We start from the raw sequence: 9,290 nt of genomic DNA on the forward strand, positions 1-9,290 counted from the left end.
GGGTGAGGGAGTAGCTTTTATTGGACCAACTTCTGTTGGGGAGAGAGACAAACTTTAGAGCCACAAAGAGCTCGTCTCTGAGCATCACAGCTAAATGCACGGTGGAACGGATTATGAGTTAGTTACTTACACTAAACAATTGTAGTACTTAGGATATTTTTTTCAAAGCATGGCTCCAAATCAATGTGGGCTGCAGCTGCAAGTGCTCGGCATTTCTGCAGATCAGATCCCAAGTGACTCAAGTTGCATACCCAGCCAAGCAGGAACACACAAGTGATGGCCAGGTGTGAAAAGTGTGGGTTAAGGGACTTGCCCCTCATCACGTAGGAACAGGCAAGGATAGACTCCAGTTCGCCAGGGTGGCATTCAACTTCCTTAACCACAAGGCCAGACGTACTCTTCCTGCAGTCCCTGGCCTCCTTCACTATACATTTTTCAACTTCTGCAACAACAAATGAGGCAGGGGTTCTAATAGACAACAGCCTCCTTCACTGCACAGCCCTGATTCTTCTCAGAGCAGGTCCATCCAGTGCACTGAGGCAGGAGTCCTGTGGAAGCAATACTATGTGATCATGCAATTAAAGATTGTATCATAATGCACATGCACAAGGGTTGCAAAGGCAACCTTAATTCTGGCATCTCCTAACTTCTAAGTGCTTGACTTTGCAACCTTAATGTTATATTAACATAGTTTAAGATGTAGTTTCCTAATTTTAAACAAACAAACAAACAGTAATTCAATCACATGGACTCCCACTGACTCCCACTTGAGTCATCAGCCATGTTTGGCTCTTTAGATCCACAACCCAGATCTCTCTGACTTGAGCTAACAGTAGTAGGCTGTTATCCTCTAAGTGACCCAGTCAACATGGGAGTAGGAAATGAGGTACACACCTTGCTAGTGGGTTTCACAAAAGTAATTCTTAAACAATCCCAAGGAAAGTCAAGATGCAGAAATATTGAGGTTGAGATTTGAATCATATCAAAGTCGGGAAATAATTGCAGGTGTGGTTGACTTGGCACCCATAGTTTAGCCACATTGCACATATAGGTTAGAGAAATATTCAACAATTAATAACATTTTGCATTTAGAGAACACATTTCATCCATGCATTAATTTCAGTTTGGCCTCTAGGCATTACCATAATAGAAACCAATCAATCATTGGTTTCAAAGTGCTTTGCAAATGTGGGCAAGTATCATTAGCACCCCTTGACAGATGGGGCAGCTCAGGCATAGAGAGAGGGGATGTGAGACCTTCAGCCTCAGGAAGCCATTGGCTAAGCTGTGATTAGAACCCAGGTGTCCTGGCTCCCAGCCTTGGGCCCAGTCCCCTAGATAACAGCACTTACAGTCATGCAAAACACCTCATATGCACAAGATATGGTTGCTGTAGGACGCATGGCTTTGCACCTCCTGTTTTTTGTGCCTATAAATTCTCAACTACAGTGTTCCATAAACCAGTCAACGCTTTTCATTCCTGGTGAGTTTCCTCTGTGTCCTTTAAAGGCCTTGCAACTTGCAGGCTTTCTCCAGCTGAAACTTAGGGCTTCTTTGTCGGACCAGATTTGTGGTGTCTAGTCTCAGTAATAAGTCCGAGGGTTCTGTAGGTTCAGAGTATCTTTGTAGATCATTTAATGGATCAACCTGTTTTCAGAAGAGCGGCCATATGGGGTCAGACCAGCGGTCCACCCAGCCCAGTATCCTGTCTGTGACAGTGACCAGTCCCAGAGCCTCAGGGGGAGGGAACGGAACAGTTAATTAAGTTAAAATCCCATGTCATTAATTTCTTAAGATGACTGCCTGAGTCGGAGTTGCCTTTTTTACTGTGTGGTAGAAGAAAACTGCGGAGGATTGTCTCACCTCATTAATATTTCCTTATTGATACAGAATACGTTATGTGATCGAGCGAGACAGACTTTTCAAACACACTGTACTACGGTATCTGACCATGTCTTGAAAGTAGTTCACCTGCTTTTAGCTTTACTTAGCTTCCGTTCGGCCTGAAACACCCTTGTCCCAGGGAATTCAGATGGGTATCTGCTCTTCCTCCCTTTGTGTGTGGAGAGCAGCACACAGTGCTGTACCATCTACCACCTCTCTTCCCATCTTCATCTGTTTTCTTTCCCCGTTCTTTTTCTTAGGCTAGATTTTTAAAGGTATTTCAACCCTTAACTCCCATTGCTTTCAGGCAAGTTTGTGCCAGCTGGGAGCCAGTTTCTCTATTAAAGGTGGAAACAATAATTAAGGCTGCACGAGTGTTTCCATTTTGAGGAATCCTTGACAGTTGCTTGTCACTTTGTCAGTCTCAATTTTCTGACCGGTTTGTTCTTGGCTGAGAGCGATAGGTTTTCTTGTTAAGTTTCAGCGAAATTGGTTGAGCCATTTTCAAGAACAAAGATGATGGGGAACAAACACCTTTCCCATTACAAAAAAAGGGACTTCTTAAATATCTCCAATGCTTTGGTGCCGGGTGGAAGAAGAGCTGAGGAATTTGGCACGGAGAACGGCTGGGCCTTTCCACAGACTGGTGAAATGTGGTTGCGCTTTGGCAGAGTTAGAAGAGCTCCTGGATTCTGCAGTGCAATCGCTTCATGGCTCGCCAGCGTTTCTTTGCAGGGCCAGTGACGGAAGGCAGACTTTGTGGCTGAACAAGTCATTCTTCGTAGCTGTTCCTTGGAGACGGGCACCGAACACTCCTTAGGGACCGGAAGGGTGGGCTCACTTGCTTAGATGTGACCCAGGGCAGGCATCAGTTCAGGGCAAACTACTAGCAAGTAGTTGGGTGTAAGAAAACAAACGGTCTTTTATTTAGCAGTCCTCCTGCATCAGACTTACCCAGCACCAGCAGGTAAGTCACTGGTGATAAAGGAACAGTAGCCACAGCTCGGGTCTGCCTACACTCAGGCTCTGGCAGGCCGCAGTCTCGTGTGCAGCTCCTGATCCCAACCAGGCCTTTCAGGAAGTGTGAGTTCCAGATCCGCCCTCCTTCCCACTCAGCTGAGCTGTGCTCTCTCCCTCCCAGCCCGGCACCTGCCACAGGCCCCTCATTAACTCTTTCTTAGCCAATGTGGGGTTTGCATCACAGTCGCTCTAGCCACGTTTTGGAGTAGGAGGCGGGAAGAAGCCCCACACGAGCCCCATGTGTTGCACCCAAATCTGGCTGCATCACTGACATTTACCGTTCTCCCTGCTGGAAAAGGCGGTGGAATACATCCCTGCTGGAAAAGGCAGTGTCCATAGTACGGAGGAAGTGATGGACCAGGCTCTCATACTTTGCTCATGCTGATTAGTCCCGTACTTAGCATGAATCTGTTGCCGGCACAGAGGCCCGAGGACAGCAGCAGCGGGGTTCGTTGCCCGGTGTGCTTCGCGCCAATAAACATACCGGGCTGGAGAAACAATCAAAGCTTATTTGAGATCTCAAGGTGATGCAAGGAGACAGGCAAGTCTCAAATCAAGCACACCAGCAAAAACAGTTTCTCTCTTCTTATACATTTTACAACTAAGCCCCCCCTCTCCCCCTCTCTACCACCCCCCCTCTACTCCCCCTCCCCTCTCTACCGAAGGCATGTTTATACATTTAAGCAATTAAATCATTCTAGGGCTATAAATCTAGCTTGTTAGTAACACTCCTCTAAACAGTTACCTGGTCTTGTTTACCCTTAATTTATTACCCCTTCTCCAGCTAGAAACATGCAAACCTCATCATTATCGCTTGGTACCTGGTATGAGCAAGGTCGTAATTGCTAACTGCCTGTTTACACATTCCAATTCCTGTCCTTGGCTTTTGAGGCCGATTAGAGTTAAACATGGAAGGACAGAGTTTAAACATGGAAGAACTTTGGCTCAGGCAGGCCTAGTGACCCCAACAAATCAGATGATCAAAATCTGGCCCATTGTTGGAAACAGCTGTTTTTTTTATCAAGGACGCTGAGATTAACACTCCCGCTCTCATGAAAAGTGCCCTGGGGCCTTTAATGACCACGAATGAGCAAGACCTTGACGTTGCTTCTCATTTAAAGATGAGCTCAGGAAAGCTCCCGGCACTGAACGCACTTACTGTCTGAAAACCCAGCAGGTGCTCTAGATTTTCCATGCCAATCCAGGCCGTTTCGTGCACAAGAAATTTGGATTGATAGGAAAAGAAAGAAATTAAAAAAAAACAGTTAGTTGTAGGGTTTGGGTTTTCTCCCTCCCCCCAGTGCAGATAGAACGGAGCTAGCTGGAACAGGTACTGTTTCTTTGCTTCATCTCTCCAGACCCCAGAGGGGTAATTTGGAGCATTCTGTCCATCAAATAAGCAGCACATGATGATTTTATATGAGGCATACAATAACTGCCAGTTATGGTACGTCTGTGAAATGAGGATTGGCTGAGAGCGAGGAGAACTTGGCAACACCAAGGACTGTCTTCAAGAGACGTGTCTCAGGCTAGTGTCTCTCAGGATTCCACCACTGAGACACGGGGAAAAAAATATCCCAGGGCAGTCTAGATATGTTGAGTCATAAATGTTTATCTTAAAGCAGAATCGATCTTGTTCTCACGCCACGTCTGGATCCCACATACCGTGAATTATACACATTGATTCTCTCCCCATCAGTCCCTCGCAACAGAGACTGTCAGGCCGAGATTTTCACGGGAACCAATGGGATTTAGGACCCCACCTCCCATTGAATTTAATTGGTTTCCTCTCTAGACCCTTTGGGTTCCTTTGCATCTATGTTTTTTTTGTTGTTGTTCACCATAACAGTAGTTATTGGACAGATTTCTCTCTTCTCCTCTGAGATGTTTCAGTTGTTTATAAAGCATATATCTTTAGATTTCTAAGCAGCATCTTATTTGGCAAGATCCTATTGTTACAACCTCACTAATTGGTTATTTTTCACCATCCGAAATGCTCTTTAGAGGCAATATGCAGAAAATCTTTACCTTGCCACCAAATTCACTCCGGATCCCCCTATGAATTAACACAGTCAGAAAGAAAAGCAAGTGCTCTGTTCAATCCAGCCTCGTGCAGAATTGAAACCAGGGATCAAACACACTGTCTGTGAATCCATCATAAGTTTGCCTTCTTTGCTTTCGCTGTAATGTAAATTTTTCCCACTGAAATCAGAAAGCCTGAGGGTATTAGCATTGCAGTAAAGCTGGTTCCATGCAATCATTACAATGAGCCACCGTGAGAATAATGTCAACTTGTATAAATTCTGTGCAGACTTACTGAAGGCATAAATGGCTTTTTTGGGGGGGAGGGGATAGAAGAGGGGATATATTACAGCTTCATAGCTACTCTTTAAGCTCTTATTATTAGTAAGATTTTCAGCTACAAATGTTGCCAGAGCTACCAGGAATTCCACCCAATCTATTTGACGAGCCAGATCCTGAAGTGAATAGAGCGATGTCAGTTTCCCCCAGCTGGGAAACTTTACATATTTACCATGGTGCTGAAGCAGGATGTGCGTGTCGAGCTAGGTGATGATCGGTTCCGACCCCCTGCCAGAACAGCATGGGGACGATCGCACAACAGAGGATAGGAAACCGCTGCTGTGCTGAATCTTAGCCAGGCGGCCGCGTACCGCCAGGCAGCCAAGAGCTGCGACGGGCGCAGGGGGGAGCCCGAGAAGTGAAGGCAAGTCGTTGGCAATTGCAGAGCCAACTCTGAGGCCTTTGGGAAGGGGGTGGTGCCGAGGGAGCAGCAAGAGAGGCCGCTGGGTTTCGCAGTGGCGGGTTGGCTAGGTGGGAGGGAAGCCAGGTAGGTGTCTGGAACTGTCAAAGCATGGGCCAGGGTTCTGAGGGAAGGATTTTGGAGATGTTACAAAGGAAGAAGCGTCAGGATTGAGCAGCCAGCTAGGATGTGAGGGGCGACATACAGGTTGTGCCTGCACTGCACCACGGGCCTGCACACCTGTTAGCTAGCACAGTGACAACAGGGCAGCATGTGTCAGTGTCCAGGACGTGAGTGGTTGAACCCAGTGGTTAGAACAGGCCTCAGGCCTAGTGGTTAGAGCAGGCGTCAGCGCCAAGAGTCAGAAGCAGCGCTCAGGGTGAGAGCTGAGGTCAGGAATCGGAGCTGAGGGTCCGGTCCGGGTTATCTGGAGTGAGAAGAGTGAGTGCTTTGAGCAGCTACTGACCTGCTGCTGCTGCAGGGTTTAAAAGCCAGGCTGCTAATGCTTCCAGCCAACCAGGCAGTGTACTACGGGCCGGCTGCGCTCGGTAGATAATCTGGAGATTGGCTCTGCTGCAGGCCCTGATTCCTGACAGAATGGGCGCCAGCTCAGGCTAGCAATGCAAGTACTTGGGAGGGTCCCTGGTGTGCTTGGACTGCCCACGCCACTGCATCTACACAGCTGTTTTTAGCCGTGCTAGCTAGATTTTTAGCCTGTGCTGCAGTCACACCACTGATCTCAGGGTAATTGCACCCTGCAGTGCGAGCATAGAGAACGGCAGAATCCCTGGCGGACTGCGTGTGATGGAGGAGGAGGATGGGGACGGCTTGCTGGGAGGGAGAGGACGAGATGTGTGCTCAGTGTGTTGCGTTTGTGATTGTGGCGTCTGGGAAAAGAGGCCTGAGAGACAGCGGCAGATGCGTGTCTGCGCAGACTGCGTCAGATCTGTGTATCTGCTGTTCACAGCACGCCAGTCACCCCAGTATCTAGGCAGCCTGCTATCAGGTCAATTGCGGGTGTGTTTGCAGCTCACCATCATAGAATATCAGGGTTGGAAGGAACCTCAGGAGGTATCTAGTCCAACCCCCTGCTCAAAGCAGGACCAATCCCCAGACAGATTTTTGCTCCAGATCCCTAAATGGCCCCCTCACGGATTGAACTCTCAACCCTGGGTTTAGCAGGCCAATGCTCAAACCACTGAGCTATCCCTCCCCCCGAAAGCAGCTGTCCCAGAGGGAGAATCGCTACCATCTCCGCTGTTGGGTCCTTAGCAGCAATCGCCGTACATCAGAATGTCCCTTTGAGAGAAGTCACCTGGGTTCTGTCACTCAGCTAGGGCAGCTAGGCACTTCAACGGGCCTCCACTTATCCGGGGGTTTCTACCTTACAGGAAATGGGGGGGCTGCTCGGCAGCACATATCTGCCCCTAGCTGCCGGGGCAGTTCTTTGATCGTCTCGTCTACGGTGGTTTTTCCTCCCCTTCTCCTGAACCTTTTGTGAAATTCAGTTCATGTGCCACCAAAGTGGCTAGGTTGTTCTTTTATTCAAATGAAGTGGGAGTGCGGCTAGGATCTCTTTCGAACCTGGGGGCTTGGGGCTGTGGCCAAGAGGTTAGTTCTCCATCAATAGCCCAGCCCAGGGAAAGCACAGCTTGCAGAATTCTTTATTTTAGTGGAGGGGGGAAGAATCCAAAGAAGAAAAATCTTCTCGCTGCTGCCGGAGGGTGGGCAACTGGGGATGTGTGCGACTGGTTGCATGCTAATGCCTAGGCTGGGGTACATCACCCCCTCCAGTGTCTAGCAGCTGGATCTCGTAGCAGGGCCGGCTCCAGCTCGCCGGGAAGCAGGGCGTGCGAGTCGAGCTCCGTGCCTTGATGGGAGTCACTTGGTGAGGAGCTCTGACAAGCTAGACAGCTGCTCCCTGGGGTCCCGGCGGGTGGGAAGCCGTTTCAGGGTGAACCAGCAAGCCGTGTTCTATGGAAACAGCCAGTGCTTACCAGGGCTGGGACAGCCTGGGCACCCCGCTCCCCCTTAGTCCCAACCCTACGGGCTTGGTCCCACTTCATCTCCCCTTGCCAGAGACAGCGGCCTAGGCAGAACATGGCTCACCGGGCTTTGACCGCGGAGGGACAGCTCCACCAACCAGGAGTGGATTCGGTGCAGTAGGCACTGTGCAGCTGTTGCTTAACTGCCCCCCCTTAGCTGGTGTTCGTCAGCCGGATGTTCACGCCCCCTTGTTCCACCTGGCATGAAGCACCATGTCCCATTGGGCGATGGGCTAATTACCCCATCCCTTTTCCTTACGCAGTGTGTTATGTGCATGGGCCCTGTGTACACCCTTTATTATTACCTTGTTCAGCTAGCCCCACCCGGGTGGTACCTGAGGGGCGCTGTGATGAATCTGGGGGAGGAGACCACCAGGGGCTGGAGCAAGGATAGCGGGATGGCCTCGAACTCCTGGATCTTGGGATCCCCACTCGGTTTTGAGTGAGGGGTCCATATCCTTTCACAGGGTGGGGGCAAACCCAGCCCCTCTCCAATGACATGCTGTTGGGAAAACTCTGCAAGGCATTCCTCATGGAGATTTCCACCGGGAGAGCCCCTCCCCACGGATTGTACCACAGGAGCCGGCCCACTGGCCCCTCATCCTTACGCTGGAGTCCGCCATTCCTTGCTCTGCCACTCACCTGCCAAGTGGTCTTGGCCAAGTCCCGTTAACTGCTCTGTGCCTCGGTTTCACTTCCCTATTTGTAGTGAGGCTTAATCAAGTGCTTTGGGATCCTTGCACGGACGGTACCTGGGAGGTGTGACATTGTTAATAAAATTAGAGCTTTGCCCGTAGGAAATTCGGATTCTCTCCTCCCCCACGTCACTGAAAGCGCCTGACCCGCAACGGTTCTAAGAAAGGCTGGACGCAGCCCCATGCGTTGTGGACCTGGCATGGTTGATGGGGAGTCCGTTGTAGGGGGATAGCTCTTGTCGATGTCAAGGAAGAGCAATTACTGAGGAAGATGAAGGACTGCACATGTCCTGGGTCGGGAAGGCCAGTATCCATTAGATAGCAATTTATCCTCCTATGGAACATCACACATGAAATGTGCCAATGAAAAGACCGAAGCCGTGATAAAGGTGTCTCTGCCGTCATCCTCCAGTCTGTTCTAGTCCGACTATAGCTTTCATATCCCACATCACAGCTTGCCAAAGTCTGTTTTATAAGCTGCATGTTTGTGGAAGTGTAGAGCCCAGTATGGAGGCATCCGTGAGGCGTTTAGCCATGGGACAGCCCGTGATTCTGTTACCACCATTAATGTACCACAATCCTGGGATTTATAATCCAGCCAAGGTGATCTTTAAATTGACAAGAGCCTTTTGCCAATGCTTCATCTGTTCAGAGGACGGTGCAAAGACTCGGTAACCCTCCCAAACCCCTCTTCAGCCCTAGCTGGTCATAGCCCCATTTTGCAGATGGGGAAGTTGAGACGCTGGAAGTTAAGGTTCAACATTGCAAGCGCCTTTTAATTCCAGGTGTCCAACCGGGGCCTGAGTTCCAGAGATGCTGAGCACCAGTAACGGCCGTTGACGTCAGCACTTCTGGAAAGCAGGCCCTAGGAGTCTCCAGTTGGAC

Source organism: Chrysemys picta, chromosome 3 (assembly GCF_011386835.1).
Source record: "Chrysemys picta bellii isolate R12L10 chromosome 3, ASM1138683v2, whole genome shotgun sequence".
Taxonomy (NCBI): domain Eukaryota; kingdom Metazoa; phylum Chordata; order Testudines; family Emydidae; genus Chrysemys; species Chrysemys picta.